The 21,044-nt window shown below is 38.1% G+C and overlaps 1 non-coding gene across 1 annotated transcript; it reads right to left on the bottom strand.

The window, feature by feature from the left end:
• Positions 1 to 20,318: 20,318 nt before the first annotated feature.
• LOC120885921 (U6 spliceosomal RNA) lies at positions 20,319 to 20,421 on the bottom strand. Its single transcript, XR_005728721.1, has one exon. It is a non-coding gene; the product is annotated as a U6 spliceosomal RNA (small nuclear RNA).
• Positions 20,422 to 21,044: the final 623 nt, after the last annotated feature.

Below are 21,044 nucleotides of genomic sequence, written 5' to 3'. Positions count from 1 at the left end.
AGTAAAATAGGCATCACCTTAGTTTCCTTACTATCCAGTAAACTTACAAGGTAATGAACCCTGAAAGACTGATGCAAATTCTTTCCTTTAAAGATAAAGGAATTATGATAAAAAGAGAAAAAAATCAGTCACAGTAGGCTTTTTCCACCAAGTAATGGACCATGGATTCCTTCTCAAGTGTTCTCCACTATTCTATACATGGGAAAGAAATTGATGTGATCTGGGCCTGGGGATTTCAAGTAGGTCTTCAACATTAGCTGTAGACAAGTTCTGTTTGCAAATGTTCAAATAAGACAATTCTTTGCTAATAAGGGAGAAAAAACAAGAGGGGAAGACAATTCTTCCTAGAACTCTCTCTGCCTCTGAGTCCTTGGTCTACTAGCAAAACTGTTTACAAGACACTTTCAAAATCCCTAAAGATGGCTTTGGCTCAATTAAACCTGATTATTCTGTCCCCAGGATCTGAAGTGAGCTATGAAATTAAGAGGATTGACTTTGTCAGGTTTCATGTTTCCTCCCTTCTCAGACCCAAGAAATTAACTCCTCATCAGACTGAGAAATAGATGTTGCACCTGAGTTATCATCATTATAAATTTGTGCCCCTCTATAATTACCCTTCTTAATTAGCCTGGTTTGCTTGAGGACATAGATGATAATGTTGGTAATTCTTCACCTTGTAGAGTGACTGTTACATAAGCCTGTTTGTGAAAGGAAAGCCAATGGACAGATTCATGGGTAAATGTAATTATAAACACAATCATAGTAGTAGTAATGATTAGTACCCCTAAAATATTGATGAGTGATCTATTAGCCACTACAGCAGCACCCATTATAACTAGCATTATCCTGCCTACATTGCAAACTGCATTAGGAAAACAAATGTATGTCCAATATGTCAGCATGTTACATATCCATGTGTCAAAAAAAAAACCCTTGTGAACCCACACCTCACATTTTAGAAAAATAAATGATTTAAAATGCTTAATAGACCTAAATGATAGAAGAATACATAGGAAAAAAAACCCTTTGTGTGCATATGTTAGTTAAGGATTTTATAAGCAGAACAGCTAAAGTATGATCTATAAAGGGAAAATTCATAAATTAGACTTCATCAAAAGACAATGTTAATTGGAGATGAAATAAAAACCTTCCATGATAAAAAAAAAAAAAAAGACAATGTTCAAGCTGGGCACCACAGCACATGCCTGTAATCCCAGCAGCTCAGGAGGCTGAGGCAGGAGGATCGAAACTTCAAAGCCAGCCTCAGCAATAGTGAGGCACTAAGCAGCTCAGTGAGATCCTATCTCTAAATAAAATAAAAAACAGGACTGGGGATATGGCTCAGTGGTTGAGTGCCCCTGAATTTATCCCCTGGTACTCCCCCACAACAAAAGAAAGGAAGAAAGAAAAAGAGAAGACTATATTCAGAAAATGAAAAGACAAACCACAGATCGGGAAAAAAATATTAGCAAAATACATCTGACAGAGGATTTATATCCAGAATAAGGACAGAATTCCTGACACTATGTAAATAAATAACCCAATTTCAGAAATGGGCAAAGGACTGTGTCACCCTGTGACTCAGCCTGAACCCAGAGAGTGGCTGTGACATGAATCCACGTAGAAGGGTGGGTAGCAGGAGTCTTGGTCTGCCAGGACAAACTGAAGGAAGCAGAGGCCACTTCCATTTAAAAGTGTCAGTTTGTGCTTTGTGACAGGGAACAAGAAAAGCTATGCATGAATTCTCTAGCGGACCAGGTTCCAGAGCACCGTGGCTGAGACAGGAGGAGAGCTTAGTGCCCACAGCTCCCCATCCCAGCACAAATCGCATGACCTGGCCACCTCTCCCATGCTTAGAGGCATCAGAAGGAATTGTCACCACGGTTTGAACACATGCCACACCCTGCATCTTGGATTGTCTCCAGACCTGGGTACACAGTTCACATTGGTCCACAGGCTCTGCAGGCCGGAGGTTAGGAAGATGGTTCTCACTACCGCTGTGCCTCTGTCACCTTTAGAACTCACTGGTAGACGAGGAGGGTAGGAGTGCAGCCTACACCCTGCCCTTATCAGTTTGGCTTATTGAAGCTAGAGCGGAGAAGGCACAAGGTGAAATGCAGTTCCTTCTCACAACCCCCACTCCATAGCTTCTGCAGTCTAAAGTCAAAAGTCCTGGAAAGAAGTGTCTTCATTTAAAATATCCAGCAAAAACTAATCTTAATCATTTCATTTTTGCCTTCACTTTTTAAAATAGGTTGTTTTTTTCCCCTCATTGTTTGTTTCTAGATATGTAATTTTGTGTATTTTTAAAATTCTTTAATATGATTTTTCTCTATATCTCTATTCTTCTTTCTCATTTTAGTTTTTCCTTTCTCTTTTTTCTTTCATCTCTTGTATTCTTTTGTTACTCTTTTTCCACCTGTTTTTTTTATTTTTATCTCCTTTTTCTACATATTTAAGTATTAGGTTTACTACCAGTAATGCCTAATTTTCAGCCTTTTCTATTACTCCCCCCTTTTTCCTCTTTGGCTATAGCATTACAGAGATCATAATAAAAAGTTGTATTATATCTTGATATGTGGCTTGCTTCTAAGTTGCTGTGTTGGTTATTCTCTCCTCTCTGGGTGATACTGGTGATTGAACCTAGAATTTTTAACATGTCAAATGGGTACCTTCATGGTGAAATATAACCCAATCCCAGAGCGTAAGGGGAAAGCTTCTCACTAAAAATATCCTTACATAATCATGGAAGAGACGTCTATTCCAACAGATGGGCAAACCTCACTATAGAAATATGGAAAACATGAGACCGTGAGGCAATACAATGCCTTCAAAAATTCAAAACTCTCCAATAACAGAATCCATTGATATCAAAGTGGATAAAATGGTGAAGAATTAAAAAATGAATTGTTAACAAATGCAAACAAGATGAGTATAAACAAATTAATAAATTAAGAAAAATAATAGAGGATATCTATGAAAAATTCAATAAAAAGAAATTCTGAAAAAGAACCAAACAGAATTCTTGGAAATGAAAAGCTCAGTAAGTCAAACATAAAATTCATAAAGACTACATAAAGCAGAGGCTGACTTTTAGGGCTCAAAGACAAGGTGACTGAATTAGAACATTCAGACAGTAATAAAAATAAACTATGAACAGAATATACAAAAACTCTTGGACAATAGTGAAAGCTATACCTTGTGATTCATAGGCCTTAAGGAAGGAGTAGAGATACAGGTGAATGGCACAGAAATAATAGCAGAAATTTTTGCAAGCCTTGGGAACTAGATTGACATTCCAATACTGTTGGTACACAGAACCTCAAATAGATATGACCAGAAAAGAACCTTTTTATAATATATTATGGCTAAAATTGCCAAAGTTTCAGGAAAAAGAAATAATTTAAAAACCTGCAAGGGAAAAGCACAAGTCACTTATAAATGTAATACTGTTGGAATAATAACAGATTTCTAACAGAAACTCTTTAAAAGACAAAGAGTATAGAATAACATATTTCAAGCTGTAATGAAATGAAAATAACTGTCAACCTAGCTCACTATATCCAGCAAAGTTACCCTTAAGAATTGAAGAAAAAAATAAATATTTTCCAACAAAACCATAAACTAAAGGAATTCATGATCACTATGTCAGCATTACAGAAGATACTTAAAGGAAGCATATACTCAGAGGAGGCAGATAAACACAACTAAGAGAGCATGGGAAACAGTAAACCTAATGAGAAGAGTAGATAAGCAAATAAGATTATGAGTGAAATCAAATGTTACAAAAGAAAACAAAATGGCATGAATTAATACCTACCTTTCAATAATAATCCTCAATGTAAATAGACTTAATTCTTCCATTGAAAGACACAGACTAGCAGATTCATTAAAAAACAATAACCACCTGTTTGCTGCCCATAAGAGAAACATCTTACCAACAAAAACATACATCGACTTCTAGTGAAAGAATAAAAAATAATATCTCAGATATAAGGTGACTGAATCATAGTGGGGTAGGGAGGGGGAGCATGGGAGGAACAGATGAACTCTAGGCAGGGCAGAGGGGTGGGAGGGGTTATCAATGATGGTGGAATGTGATGGACATCATTATCCAAAGTACATGTATGAAGATACAAATTGGTGTGAACATACTTTATATACAGGGATATGAAAAATTGTATTCTGTATGTGTAATAAGAATTGTCATGCATTCTGCTGTCATGTATTTAAAAAATAAAAGCAATTAAAAAAATAAAAAATAATATTCTAGGCAAATGGAATCCAGAAGCAATCAGGAGCAACTATACTCATCCAACAAAGCAGAATTCAAAAAATAACAATTTATAAAAGAGAAAGTCATCACAATATATTGGTAAAGGAAACAATCCACCAAAAAGAAATAATGATTTTAAATATAATATACATGTCCCAAGTGTCAGCATACCCCATTTCATAAAACAAGTGCTACTCAATATAAAGGGACAGATAGGCCCCAATACAATAATAGTAGGCAACTTCAATACCCCACTCTCATGCAAACAATATATCACAAAAGAAAACAACAGAGTTAAACTACACTCTAGATCAAATGTACTTAATAGACATCTACAAAATAGTCAATCCACCAACAGTAGAATATATATTCTTTCCTAGAGCTCATAGAATTATCTCCAAAATAAATCATATCTTAGGCCATAAACCAAGTATTAATATAGAAAAAAATTAAATAATTTCCTGAATCTTATTCTAATGTAATAAATTAGAATTCAACAGTAAGAGAAACTACACAAACATATGTAGATTAAACAATAGACTTTGAATGATCCATGGGCAATTGAAAAAATCAAGGAGAAATTTTAAAACTTCTAGAAACAAATGCAAAGGGAAACAAAACATTATGGAATCTGCAAGAGATAGCAAAGGTAGTTCTAAAAGGGAATTTAGTTGCTATGAGTGGGTACATTAAAAAGTCAGAGATATCTCAAATGAACACACTAAATATGCATCTCAAGTTCTTAGAAAAACAAGGACAAACCAAATCCCAAACCAATAAAACAAAAGAAATAATGAGATTGGAGCTAAAACTAATAATATACAGACTTAAAAAATAATACAAATGATTGATGCATTAGTTCTTTAAAAAGATAGACAAGATGATAAGACCTTAGCCAAATTGGCCAAAAGAAAAAATATCCTAGTTAATAAATTAGAGATGAAAAAGGAAATGTCACAATAGATATCACTAAAACCCAGAGGAACATTAGGAACTATTATAAAAACTTAATTCTGATAAATTAATAAATCTAGAGAAATTGGATAAATCTCTAGATACATACAATCTACCAAGTTACTGAACCTGCAGGATATAAAAAACCTAAACAGACCAATAACAAGCAATGCATTTTCAGTAGTAAACAATCTCCTAACAAAGAAAAGCCCACAGCTAGATTAACTTGCTGCTGAATGTTATCAGATCTTTCAAGAACTAAGACCAATACTTCTCAAACTATTCCATTCAATAGAAAGGGAAGGAAGTTGACAAATTCATTATACAAAGCCAATATCACCCTGATACTAAGGCCAGATTAAAAAAAAAAAAAACTGCTAGAAGAAACACCTGAGGAAAAACTTCAAGATACCGGCACAGGCAATGACTTCCTGAATAGGACCCCTATAGCTCAGAAATTAGAAGAATCAACAAGTGGGGGGAGCTTCAAATTAAAAGGATTCAGAGCGAAGAGATAGCCTAAAGAATGTCTTTGCTAGCTCTTCTTCTGACAGAGGATTAACATCCAGAACATACAAGGATCTCAGAACATTTATCACCAAAGAAAAAAATAATCCAGTTAATAAATGGGCAAAAGAACTGAACAAACACTTCCCAAACTAAGTACACAATGGCCAGTAATCACAAGAAAAAAGTGCAACATCTTTAACCTTGAGGAAATTGCAAATCAAAAGGCCAAATGTTTTCTTTGATATGTGAATGCTAATTCACAATAAGGGGAGGGGCACTAGGGAAGAACAGAGTTAGTTTAGATTAGGTAGAGGGTAGTGAGGAGAGGGGAGGAGATATGGGAATTGGAAGGATAATAGAATGAAACAGACAATATTGCCTTGTGTGCATTATTGCCTGACTGCATGATCAATGTGATTCCATAACATGTACAATCAAAAAAATGAGAAATTATACTCCATCTATGTATGATATATTAAAGTACATAAATGTATTCTACTGTCATGTGTAACTAATTTAAACAAATAAAAAAATTAAGAAAAAAAACTACTTTGAATATAAACTGAGGAGTGGGATAGCTGGGTCAAATAGTAGTTCCATTCCCAGTTTTCAAAAACTAATCAAAGACTTCATCTCATCACATTCATAATGGCAGTCATCAAGAATATATAAAATAATAAATGCTAGCAAGGATGGAGGGAGAAAGGAACCCCTCTCCACTGTTGGTGAGAGTGTACATCAGTGCAGCCACTGTAGACATCAATATGAAATGCCTCAAAAAAACTATGAAAAGAATTACAATATGATGCAGCTACACCACTCCTCAGTATGTATCCTAAAGAATTAAAATCAGCACATTATAAACCTACACACAAACTTATGAGGTTTGTGGCACAATTCACAATAGCCAAGTTACTGAATCAGCCTAGGTGACTATCAACTGATGAATGAATAAAGAAAATGTGGTATATACATACTAGAATATGATTCAGCCTTAAAAAAAAATAAAAATGTCATTTCCAAGAAAACAGATGGAACTAGAGATCATCTGTTCAATGAAGTAAGCCAAATTTAGATAAGTATTGAAGGTTTTCTCTCTCTCTCTCTCTCTCTCTCTCTCTCTCTCTCTCTCTCTCTCTCTCTCTCTCTCTCTCTCTCTTTAAACCCAAGGGCACTTAACCAGTGAGCAACATCCCCAGCCCTTTTTATTTTTTTTAATTATTTTGAGACAGGGTCTCTCTAAGTTATTTAGAGCCTTGCTAAGTTGGTGAGGCTGGCTTTGAACTTGCAATCCTCCTGCCTCAGCCTCCCAAGCTGCTGGGATTACAGGTATGCGTGTGTCACAGTACCCAGGTTGTTTTCTCTTATGTGTGGAATCTAGAGGAGGGTAAAGACAATATAAACATAGAAGAGAGACTATTGGTGAAGAGGTCAGGGATTGAGGGAGAAGGGAAGGAAGAGGAGGGGTGAATTATGGGGAGTGGAAGTGACCAAAACGGGTATGTACCCATGTGCTTCAGTGAAACCCAATATTTCGTATAATTAAAATGTAGTGATAAAAATGGGCACAAATTTGATCAGATAATTCACCAAAGATATACGGATGGCAAATAAGCACCTGAGTAAGATGCTCAACAACATTAGTCATTAGGGAAATTCAAACTAAAACAACGAGATAACATAATATGATATGACACACCTATGGAGTGGCTAAAGTTAAAAAGACTGACCACACTAAGAGCTACCAAGAAAGGGGAGAAACCACAGTCCTCACGCACAATGGGTGGAACATGGAAATGCTACAATTTGGAAGATTGGCATTTCCTTAAGAGAATATACATTTATGATATAAAAATACATGTGAACATACATATATATATATAGGCTTTATATATAGAATATATATCGTATTATATACTATGAAGGACTCAATATCTATAAAAATCTTTATTAAAATAGTCGTACAGCAGCTAACTTCTAGGAGGCCCTTATCATGCAACAGGCACTGTCATCTAATTTTCACAATCACCTTTTCAGGTAGAAACTATTGCCCTTCTGCAGATGAGGAAAAAGAAGAACTTAGTATCCTTCCTCTGGCCTCAGTTCATAGCCCCAGTAAGGTGGCCACAGATGCTGCCTTTTGGTCCCTCATTCTTCATGGCACCCCATGTACGCAATGGCAAGACACTAGAGCCGAGACCAGAGCCAAATCGCAACCCTGGTCTGCTGAATGCACGCTGTGTGACCAGAAACAGGGGCTTTGCCTTTCTGTGCTTTCCTTTCTTTTATCAAAACCCAGAGTCCTGGGAAAAGATGACTCTTCGTCTTCTCCGTGATCCTAATTTATATATCCACAAATAGCTTTGAGTCATGTGCTGCCTGGAAAGATCCTTATTTCTGACTTCTTCAGCCTCTTTCTTTGCCCTGGAGCAGCTGAGCCCTGGAGTGTAAGACTCCACTGCTAGTTCTTTATTCCTTAAGATTAAGGCATAGTGACTTAAGACCAGCACGACCAGCAACTGGGGCTCAAGTTGCTCACAGTCTAGCAGGTGAGAAGGAGACATAAACAACCATTCAGGGTGTTGTGTATCTAGGGGTTTTTTCTCCTCCTAGGAAATAGTGACATTGTTGTTGTGTTGACTGCTTGGTCCCCAGTGCAACAATCTTGGAAAGTGGGGTTTTGGGGGGAACCAGTTGGATCATGCCTCTGATCTCTTTAATGGATTGATTGATTGATGGTCATAACTGCATCTATTATTGGGAGGTGGTAGAAACTTTGGGAGGCAGGTCCTGCTCAGAGGAGGTTGTTCACTGGGGGTATGCCCTGGAAGGGTGTGTCTTTTCCCTGGTCCCCTCCTCTCCATTCAATGCTTCTACCCTGCCATGAGGTTAAGTGGCTTTCCACTACTGCACCCTTTCGCCATGTTGTTTCTGCCTCACTACGGTCTAATTAAAAACAATAATCAGCAGACTATGGACTGAAACAAGAAGTTAAATATTTTCTCCTCTAGGTTGATTTTCTCAGGTATTTTGTCACAGTAACAGAATGTAGACTAACACATTTAGCAACAAGAGCATGGGCTCTGGAGATAGGGAGAGCTGAATTGAAAGCTTCTCTCATCCTTGGTTTTCTCATCTGCAAAACAAGACAATAACAAGATGCACATGTGCTATAGGCCTAAATGTGGTAGTGCACATGAAGCTGGGGGGAAACTTGTATAATATGATGAGCGATATTTCTCATAGTTGTTGTTATGCTGTTAGGGAACTGGATATTCTGAAATCAAAGAGAAAACCAAGTGAACAAAAACACAAGTTAAGAATACTACACAGATCGGTACAGCTCTGGATGGTAGATTTGACTAAATACAACCATCCATGAAATTCTGCATGTCTTTAATCTTATCGAATAAGCTGAGTCCTTCACATTTCTTCGAGATCCACCCCCCACCATCACCACCTACAACTAGAAACTAACAACAGCTAGAAACCCTTACTCTCCTGTGTCCTGAGGGTAGGGTTCCTTAAGACTGATCTTTCTACCTTCTTAGGTTACAGATTGTTCCCATGGGAAATGCAACTTCCCAGAAATTATGCTGAACTTGGCACTATCTCCCTGAAGTCATCGTCTCTGGCACCCTCTGAAATTCTGCTTATGTGGCTTTCTCTTCTTTTTTGTCCCCCCCCCCAAAAGTAGCTAATTAACAATGCTGGAAGTCTATATACATATATACATACATACATACACACACACACACACACACACACACACACACACACACACACACACATACACATATGCATATATCCATGGGACTTCACATCAGTAGTTCTCAAACAGGACTATTTGCACCCCCCCTGCCAGTTCCCCACCTGGTGGGATAAGGGAACATTTGGCTATATCTGGAGACATTTTTAGTTTTCACAGATGGGGCAGGGATGAGGTTGTTGTCATCTAATAGATAGAGACTCAATACCCTGCAATGCCCAAGTTATCCTCTAACAAGAAATTATCTGGCCCCAAATGACAATAGTGCCAAGGTTGAGAAGCCCTGCTCTGCACTGATACAAGCACGTTCCCCTCTGTTTGCCCATTTGCTCTTTATCACATCCTTGGGATGAAAACCAGGTCAATACCCACATTCATCCTCCAAGTTCTCCTTATAATGAGGACGGACATAAACAGGCAGCCTTATTGTGAGGCTGGGGAAACACAGAGCTGAGAGAGGGAGGAAAACGGCCCAAAGCTAGAAGGGGCAGTGGCAAGAACCCACTGCCTGACTCTGTGCTGTCAGCAGGTCTGCAGGAAATATTCCTCCCCAAGCCCAGAAGAGAGGAAGAAAGCCAGAAAACCTTAAAGTAGAAAATGAATATACCCTCTTAGGTATTCACAGACTGTAGCTTGGGAAAGATTCTTAGGGTTCTTTATTCCCATCCCGTCATTTTATACACGGGAAGAACAGAGGCCCGTGTCATAAAACAGACACAATAGAGTGGGCCCAAGACCATTTCCCTTCTGTACCCACATGAAGCCAACCATTCCTCACCGACAAAGAAAATATTTGCAACCTGTAAGTGGCCTTGAGTGTTCTGTTTATGATCTTCTCCAAATGAGAACAATACAGGGGAGTCATAGGTAAGAAACTCAGGCCTCAGAGAGGACAAAGAGCTGAGTGCTGGGGCTTAGGAGCGTTTGATGGGACAAAGAGCCTCCAAGAAAGAAAGTAGGTTTGGGAGAAAGCGAAAAGAAGCAGGAAAAGAGAAAGAGAAGGACACCTATTCCTCTGTGTTTGGAGATTCCCATGGGCTTTAAGTCACTTGAGGACAAAGGAAAGAGAATCTGTCATATAAACTAAATGCCACCTATATTAAAAAAAAAACTTACCATTATTTTCTAAACATAATGTGTGCTTATTGTATAAAAATGTAATATAGAACACAAAACTTGTCCTAGTTTCCTCAGATAGCTACTATGACCAACTTCATCTATATTCTGTGTTCTCATCTGTATTCTATAAGCTACGAAGGTTTGATATGTTTTTAGAAAAATGATAGCTACACAATATGCATGGTGTCCTGATGGTTCACTTGGAATGCCTAATAGGTGCATTTTCACATTACTACACACAGAGACATCTTATTCTTCTTCTGTCTACACAATATTCTATTATATGGATTGATCCTATAATCAATAAACAATGCACTTCCATTCTTGTGTATTCCCAATGGGACTCCATGAAATCACACAGAAGGATATGGACCCTTAAACACCCATAGCGAAATATTTTGATTAACAATATTCAATTTTATCTCCTTGCAGATGGGCACCTCAAATTAGTGGCCACCTTCTCCTTGAAGCAGGTCCTGATTTCTGAAGCTGGACCTAAGTCCACACCCTCAGCACATCTTTCTCCCTTGGTTCCACGTCCTTCTCCTAATCTTTCCTCTCCTGAGTGGCAGCCCCACGTTAATGTCCGGCGTAGCAATGTCTGGTGAAGGGGTAATGAGCAGGAAGTGAAGATCCCAGAGTTTCATGAGCCACTTCCAGCTCCGTCCTTTTTCTGCTGATCTCACTTGAACAGGTTCCGCCAAATGGGTAGCGTGGCGGGCTGTGTGAACCGGCGAAAAGTGAATTGAAAAGGACAGCTGATTACAAGATCAAACAACCCATAGGACCCAGGAACTCAGACCTTCTGGAGATGTTTCATGCTCTGAATGCCATAAATAAATCATGGGCCTTCTAGGGATGGTCCTATGCACTTTGTCCTGAAAAATCAAAGCAGGGTGTCAATTTTCTCTCTGAAGATGAAAGCTTTGAACTGAAATCACAGTCAAGAATCAGGCCTGGAAGAAGAGATCGCCCATCTCCAAGTGCTCACCCTAGGCCTTTCTGTCCCCTGCAACCCCAGGCCCATGAGATACTTTAAAGAGTAAAGGACTGGTTCAAATAAGTCAGCGAACATGGCATACTTTATTTCCTCTTAGGTATTCACAAAGCACATTCACAACCTAGAATCTCTGAAGAAGTTTTCAGAAATCTCCTGTTGCTAAGAAACCTGTTTAACATATTAATACTCCTTGTTAGTCACTCTGGAAAACACGGCCATGGCCAAGCCTTGCCCCATCCCCGGCCCTATATTTCTAAGCCTTTGTCTGCACAAGAGATAGGTGCTATGTGGAAATCATGAAAAGCCACTTTATAGATTATAAGGCATGGTAGTAGTATTTAGGACTGTACTTATAGCAGAAGTACCAGTGATACAGACATTAAATTAATACTCAAGAACTATTTACTTAACACCTATCAGGGATCCAGCAGAAAAAATGTAGAAGCAAATAACAGGGCCTTGTTCTCTGGCCTAGCTCCTGGAAGGCTCTAGTCTTCACATATGCTATTCATATTCCCACCAAATACTCTCAGTGGTTCAAGGAACTCAGAGAAGTCTTTCTCTGCTCAGCAAAGAATGGAACTTCTGTCATTCCTAAGAACCAAAAGCCACCAGAACAAGAGTTCTGGGTCCTCTCAGTTGGGATCCAAGAATGTCTGACAGAGAGAGAAAGTTAGCTGTATTGACATTTCAATGTAAATAAGACAGAAACCATAAGTACTTGGCCAGATTCTTATCTGTGAAATTATATGAATACGCAAGCTTTCAGAGCTCAGTTGTTTGTTCTGACGGGTTGCTAAAATAACCAGAACTGTACAGAATTCTTCTGAAATGTGTCCTAGTACCCTGGTAAAATGTACAGGTTGAATTCATCATGTCGGCCTTTGAAAGTAGCAAACTAAGAGGCAAGACAAATGCTAAATGCTTTGTGAGAGTGGAACACTCATATATTATCAGCACAACTCTTTTATGGAATAATTTGTCAATATCTATCAAATATAAATAATTACATTTTGAGGAAGAAAAATAAGGCCTACATAGCCACAGCAAAATGAGCAAAGCAAGAGCCCAGAGAGTGCAGGACCAGGAACAAGTACAAGCCATGAGTCAGATCATACAGGGCTTCCCAGGTCAGAATGGGCTTTATTACTCTAAGACATATGGGAAGCTACTGAGAAGTTTTGAGCAGAAGTGTGCATAATGTGATATCTTAAGGAACCATTGTGGCTTCTTATATGTAACAGATTGTAGAGAAAAAGTGAGAAGAGAGATGAGTTGGAAGGTAACTGTAATGATCCAGGGAAATGGGTCATTGGTCTACACTGGGATGGTTGTCTACCCTAGAGTGGTAGGCATGGGGTGAGAATAAGTGACCATGGTCAAAGTTTGCTGATAGTATTGATATGTGCATAGAAACAGAGAGAGATAGCAAGAATGACTATAGGACTTTTGACTTACGTCACTGGAAGGGTGGAATGTCATTTACTTAAATAAGAAATGCTTCAAAGAAATGTTTTTAAGGAAGTATATAGGTCCATTAGAAATTATGCTTTGAACATTCTGACTTTGGAATCATATTAGATATTCAAACAAAGATATTTAGATGAGCACAGATCTGGATTCAGGGAAGACATGAGGTTAGGAATATATATTTGGGATCTGTTATCATTATATGGTATTTAAAACCATAAGACCAAAAAGATCATCTAAGTAGATCTAGGTAGAACACAGAAGAGGGCCATATTCTAGAAATTTAACCCAGGTATTCGTGAATATATGAAAAAAAATGATATGTGTATGAGAAAATAGTCATAACAGCATTCTGATGGAAAAGTCTGCAAAAAAAAAAGAATATCAATAAAGAACTGAAGAGGTCAATTATAGCACAATCTCATGATGGAATATTATTCAGTAGTCTAAGAAATGAGACAACATTCTGCTAACATGGTCTTTAATAATTGAGTACTTCTCTCCAACACCAAGAATAACATATATATATTCACTCTAAGCATTCTTATGCAATATAGTAGAAGTCCTAGCTATTGTTATATGACAAGAAAAAGAAAAGATAAATTGGAAAAGCAGAAATAAAATTATCCTTACTTATAGAGGCATGATTGTTTATGTAGAAAATACTAGAGTATGTTGAAAAATAATTCCTAGAACTAATTTCTCAGTAACAAGTAAATTCAATATGCTTTCAGAAAACAAAACTAAAGCACAAAATTAAATGCACATAACAACAAACCTGTGTAAACTTAAATTTAAAACAACTGGTATTTACAAACATACCAAAAATAAAGTATAAAAGTTATGATGAACTAAAAAATGTATAAAGTATACATACCCTGAAAATTATAAAATTCCATAAAAAGAATCAGAAGTCAGTAGGGAGTACATCCTGTTCATAGTAAATATTCAACACAAAGATGTTGCTCCTCCCCAAACTGATCTATATATTTGCAATTGCTATCAAAACCCCAGTAAGGGCTTTATACATACCCACAAGCTTGTTCTGAAATGAATGGGGAAAGTATAGTCCCTGAATATCTAAAACACTCTTGGCAGAGAAGGAAAAAGTAAAAAGAATAACTCTACCTAATTTCATGGTTTATTATATGTTATAGTTGTTCTGGTGGATGGATAGGCACAGATCAGTTAAACAGAATAGAAAATCCAGACATCAACTCACACAAATATGCACAATTGATATTTAATAAAAGCACAAAAGCAAATTAATGGAAATTCAGCCTCTTCAAATGGTGCGAGAGTGGTTAGACATCAACAGACAGAATAAGTGAACAAACCTCAACCTAAACTTTGTATCTTCTACTAAAATTAACTTGAAATGGGTCATAGGCTTCAGTGTCCAATATAAAGCTTTTATAAGAAAAATAGAAAATATTTTTAAGACCTAGGGCTAAGCAAAGAGTTCTCAGACTTGACTCCAAAAGCATGATTCATAAAAGGAAAATTTGATAAATAGGATGTCATCGAAATTAAAAAATCCTTACTCTGTGAAAACACAAGGGAAGAAGATAAAAAGATAAGCTTCAGACTAGGGGAAATTATTTACAAACCACAGATCCAACACAAGACTGGAATCTAAATATAAAGAACTTTCAAAATTCAATATTAAAAAAAAGCAATCCAATTTAAATATGAGTAAAAGACATCAACAGATATTTCAAAGAAGAGGATACCAGATGGCAAAAGTACATGAAAAGATATTCAATATAATCAGTCATGAGGGAAATGCAAATTAAATCACAAAGATTATATTATTATACAACAGTCAGAATGGCTACAGTAAGAAATGGCAACACCACCAAATGCTGGCATGGATGCAGAGAAACTAAATCATTCATATACTGCTGGTGGGAATATAGCTACTGTGGAAAAGAGCTTGTCAGCTTCTTGTAAAATGAAACATGGGATTTTCATACGAACCAGTAATCACACAATCGAACATTTATCATGGAGAGTTAAAAACTCATCTTCATCAGCATCCTTTGTGGTCAAATGTTTTCTCTCATATGTAGAAACTAAAGGAAAGGGGGTGGGAAGGATAGGATCACAAAGATAAAGACAAGATCACTTATGCAGAAGAAGGAGAGGTAGATTGGAGTGATGAGTAAGGGAAAGCAATGCAGAATGAATTCTTGCAAAATCATGTTATGTGCACACAGAAATACACCACTGGGAACCTCACCTTTATGAATAGGTAGAAAGAACCAATCAAGTTAATAGATGAGTGAAAGCAAGTCTAACAGAGTAGGAGAAGGATTATAGGAGAGGAGGGAGAACTGGAAGGAAAAGGGGAGGGATAAGTGGGAGGATCATGAACCAAAATTGAATTCCATGCATGTATGAGATTATTGGGATGAACCCAACTACTATGTAGAACTACAAAGCTCTAGCAAAAATAAATAAATAAAAAAGACACATAAACATGTAAACACACATACACATTCAATTGTATACATAACTAAGTACATGTAGACTCTCTCCCTCTCATACACACACACACACACACACACACACACAAATGAATGCAAGTGAAATTGGTAAATCTGAGTAGCTTTGGTTGATTGTATCAACATCAGTATCCTGCTTGTGGTACTGTACTATAGTTGTGCAAAACACTGCCATTAAAGCAAACTAGATAAAAGGTACACAAGATCACTATACCACTTCTCACAAATGTGTGTGAATCTAATATTAACATTTTCAATTAGAAAGTGACTGTTTAAATAAATTACAAAACATCATAAAAGGAAGACCTTCTTGTTTGTGGATAAGGAAGATACTAGGTATTTATCCACAATGCATTAAGTAAAAACACAAGGATATATGAAAAAGACCACCGTTATAAGGAAAAAGAAATACACAGACCAGCTTTGGGTAGAAGAAGAGCTGATAGCAGCTTCCCTGGTTGCCTCTGGGAAGAAACAAGGGAACAGACATGAGAAGAAAGACATTTTACACAAGTTTTACTCTTCAGAACTTTTGAAGGTTGAGTCATGAGTATTACCTATGCCCCCAAAGAAATAAATTTCAAAGAAAACATGTTGTTCCTGAATGAAAATCAGCAAAGCTGAAACAATAATAAATAAATAACACAGAGAATCAATCGACCAACACATATTTCTTTTTTAACAGTCCCCTAAGAGTTCTGCATGGATAATGGCTGTGAAAGACTCTGAGTAATATGTAAGAGGCATTGCCAATATCAAGGAAGGATGCATGACTTGGGAACAGGGAGAAATAACTAATACTATATGGCAGCAATTCCAAGTGTCACGGAGCCGTCCAAGCAACAAGGGTTATGAAAAGTTAGAAAGGGGAGATGTGGGAAAGTTGGGGCAGAAGGAAGTCTTCAAGACTTTGACCTTGAAGTTCAAAAAGAATAGGTAAAGGCAGTGCCAGTTCAAAGAGATCTACACAATCTAATAACCAAAGCGATACCTTTTGTTTTTATAATCATCTAGAATGTACTGAGTATGTTAAAAGTCTTAGAAGGCTAATAAAATCCTCCTGAAATGAGCACTAACATTTCACAGATGTGTAAACTAAAGGCTAGAGATACGAGATGTTCCCATGTCTACATTTCATAAGCGAAAAAGAACGGGCCCTAGTGGTCCTCACTTCTAGAGATTTCCTCATTCCACTCTATCTGCATAGACAAAGTGTCAAATGCCAATACAGTAAGGACATATGAGCCTTTATATCCAATCCTGTTATGTCCAATCCTATTACCAGTGAGAAAAAGTTTCCAGCAGAAAACATAAAATGACTGAATATTCTGTTGGGTTCTAGATGCACCAGCAAGGAGACAGGATGGAAGACAGCATCTACTGAACCACTACCAAGCGCCACCACTGTGCCAAGTGACTTTGGGTAATTTGCTTATTTATCCTTATCATAACCTTGTGGTGTCAATATATTCAATCCTGACTTTGCATGAAAGAAACCTAAGAACCGTGGAGATAAATAAGATGCACACATCACAAAGCTGTTATGTAACTGAGCAGGGACATAAATCCAGACTTCTCTGCTTCAACATCCAGTGTTCTTTCCTCATTCGTAGGTGCCAGGTGTCACTAATGTCACCGATGCATTACCTTCCATTTTCTAAATCTTAAAGGGCTATTTTGGGGAGGATTGCAGGGGGGGGTTGACCTAGAATGATAAAAATGTTTATCGTAGTGGTTTTTCATATATTGTTTTCTATTTCCTCTTTTGATCATTTCAGCCATTTTATTGCTTACAGAAATACAGCTAATATGTTCTTCTGCTCATTAATCATAATCTATTTTGTCCTCAGAGACTTGCAGAAGCATAAACATCAGATCTGAAAGGATATTGAGATATAGACCATCTTGCTCAACCAGGTCCTTTGACACATGAGGAAACCAAGACCTAGAGAAATAGACAGACTTCTTTGGGGTCCCCTAGCCAATTGCAGATGTAAGACGGACACTCATGTTCCCTGGTCCTCAACTCAACAAGAGGCATCACTCCTGGCAGAATGTGGCAGAAAATCAAATTAAACACTAAAACATAAAGACTCCCTCAGAATAAGCTCTTTCCTTTTCCAGAAAGGGAGAGGATGGAGGAAGCAGTATTTAAGCAGAAGCCGCAACAACAATTGAGATTTACAGATCACAACAGACAAAAATCAGTCTTCATTCACCACCTAAAACTGAATTGGCTATCTCAAAGGGACACAGACAGGCCCATCCATGAAAACAAACTCTGAAAAAAATCAATTCCATTTTATGCATTTGGATCTCGGGAAACACATTGCTCTACTGATGTGACAATTCTTATTTTGATTTGGATTTAAGATTTTTAGAAGTACCCATCAGCCAGACTGAGACATGAGATCACATGTCCTTCTAGCTAGCAATTTAACTCATTCCTTTGTCTTGAAGATAAACTAGGACTCAGAACAGAACCAACATTCTCAGGCCAACCAATCTCTGTTGATATCAAGGATAGCTATATCTGCAAAATGAAGCCAATACATACAGAATGTTAGACATGGTTCCAGGAGCTGGGGATATAGTAGCAAATCAGAAGTGCATTTGACTGTGGAACAGACCTTTTAATCTTGAACGGCAGACAATAAATAAATATGAAAAGTGTCAGATATGGTGAAGTTCAAAGGAAAAAGTCATGTGAAGGACTTGGCACAGAGGATGCTTCGATAAATAGCAGCTGTTATAGTTACATCTCAGCATTCAGTAAATGCTGCTCAAGTGCACGTGATTCTCCCACACTCACATATATAATTATTAGAAATATAGGGGTCCCAGGCCATCCTAGACATCACAAGGAACCCTTGCCTTCTGATCCACTGACTAGTTATTTCTCCTTAAGCCAAGATTATTCTTTTAGATGTTGTAAAAGCTCCAAAGTTCACATCCCTTTAGATCTTTCCAATCTACCAGGACTTTTTCTAAACAATCAAACCTGAAGGTTCACACGGCTGGAAAAGATGAAGGAAGTTGGAGAGGAATGGGGATTTGCTATAGATGGCTACCCTCCCTATTCTAGCCAGAGACCAGGCTGGACTTGCAGGGAACATGCAAATGTATGTTCATGGCCAGTTTTCTAAGGAGACTGCCAGGGGGCCCTTAGGATTAGAAAACAGAGTCCAAAAACAGGGAGTCCAACCTTTGTTTTCTCAAATGCTCTTTCAATAAAAAACTGATTTCATGGGAGGGAATTACAAGGCAATGCTGTAGAGGAGTAGGCTTTGAAGTGTCTTGGAAATAGGATAAATCCAGCCTCTGGTCTCTAATCCTGGATCCAATTATGATTTTCTGTGTGACCCTGAGTAATCCCTTCCCTTCTCTGGGCCCCCTTTTTTTTCTATCAGTACAATAATGAAGCCAGGCGATACCGCGTCTGGGCCCTCTCTGTTCTGACATCCTGTCGTGTTTTTCTCAAATCATCTGCTCTGGTGGGATCCCTCTTCCCAGAGGCAGTGGAACCAGGGTGCCTCTCTCAGCATATTTGCTAACACCCAGCCTCCAGGGGAGAAAATGCTGACCGACACCCTGGCTGCCTTCGTGGTGTGTTGTTAAACACCTACTTACATCTCTAATCGGCTGGTTTTCACGCCCAGGAGATGGGGATTGATTGCTGACACTGACCTGGCAAGGAGAGGATCCCACAATCACCAGCCAAAGCAACCCAGGCATGCAGGCTGGGAGTTTGGCAAAAGGTACTGTGGATGGGGAAGGGACTGGCAAGGAGAAAGAGAATGGAAGGTGGTTGTCTGTAATGACTGGGAGCATTGCTGGAGAAGTCAGGCAGATCTGGGTCTTGGTCTGTTCTCGGCCGCTTTCTAGCCATGCATACTTGGGCATGTCCCTTCACGTCTGTGAATGTGTTACTCAACAGCAGCTGACCCTGCCACATGGTCCCAGGGCATACATCTTGATGGGTCCAAATGGTCTGGCAGTCCTTTCTGCTTGCCACAGGTTGCTCAAGAATTGTCATGGGATCCAGTCTTGCCTACTGAGACTGGAACTCTTTCTGGGTAACTCCTTTAAAAAGTTTTTTGTGATTAATAGACGAATAAGTTACATATGAGCCTCTTGGTCATTAAGGTCATATGCTAATTTAAAGCAACAAAGGAAGTCCCCATGGACAGAGTAAAGGAATAGAGAATTGACATCTTTTATGATGTCACTAAGCCACCAAATCCTTCAACACTGGGGCTGCTCTATTCCCAGGTTATTGCTTTTGTTTGTTTGTTTGTTTCTCTTATATATTTTTTGATTTTTTATTTGTTCTTGAGGTTGTACATGATGTGGAGTTACACTGGTCATGCATTCATATATGAATACAGGAAAGTTATGTTGGATTCATTCTACTGTCTTTCTCATTCCCATTCTCTCTCCCCTCCTCTTATCCAACCCAGTGGAATTCCATTCCTCCCTTCCCCTCCTTACCTATTATAAGTCAGTATCCACATATCAGAGAGAATATTTGGCCTTTGGTTCTTTGGGATTGGCTTATTTCACTTAGCGTGATAGCCTCCAGTTCCATCCATTTACCAGCAAATGCCATAATTTCATTCTTTTTTACAACTGAGTAATATTCCATTGTGTATGTATACCATATTTTCTTTATCCATTCATTTGTTGAAGGATACCTAGGTTGGTTCCATAGTTAAAAATATGGAATACTTCATGAATTTGCATGTCATTCTTGTACAAGGGTCATGTTAATATTCCCCGTATTGTTCCAATTTTAGTATATGTGCTGCCGAAGCAAGTGCTAGATTATTGCTCTTGATACCTGAAGAAATAAATCCCTATTACTTAAAACAAGTCAGGTTTCCATTCTCAGCAGCCCAAAGCTTCTGAGAGTAGTTGTTAGTGTCTGTAAACAAGTCAAGATAGTGCCTGGCATTTTACCAGAGGGAGTGGTTTGTGAAGTTACGCCATCGAGCCATTAAATGTGGAGATTTCTTATTGGTTGACTGCTGTATTGAGTTTATGTTAATTAAGATAAGCTGTGTGGAATGTATATATACCCCTCTAGTCCTACAATAAACGGCTCCCACACCTGCTGTATCAATGTACACAAGTTGTTTGTCACCCCCTGGTTATTTTGCTGCAGCCGGACTGCGGCAAGTAGTGGTCATAAATGTTGATGATAATTGATGAAATTACACTGTCCAGAGTGGTATCAAAAGCAAAAGCTCAGAGGTCGAGGGATTGAGCTCAAATTCTAGTAACTTCTCTCACCCTCCACCCCTCACCTCCGTTTCCTTAGGATCAAAATACAGATCTACCTCTGAAAATGCCTTACAGTCACAAGGATCTACATAAATAAATTTGGAGGAATACTTTTGCCATCCACTCTGGCATACAGAGAAAGCTAAGAGTCAACAG

Source organism: Ictidomys tridecemlineatus, chromosome 1 (genome assembly GCF_052094955.1).
Source record: "Ictidomys tridecemlineatus isolate mIctTri1 chromosome 1, mIctTri1.hap1, whole genome shotgun sequence".
Taxonomy (NCBI): Eukaryota; Metazoa; Chordata; class Mammalia; order Rodentia; family Sciuridae; genus Ictidomys; species Ictidomys tridecemlineatus.
This window is presented reverse-complemented; position numbering and strand designations above follow the sequence as displayed.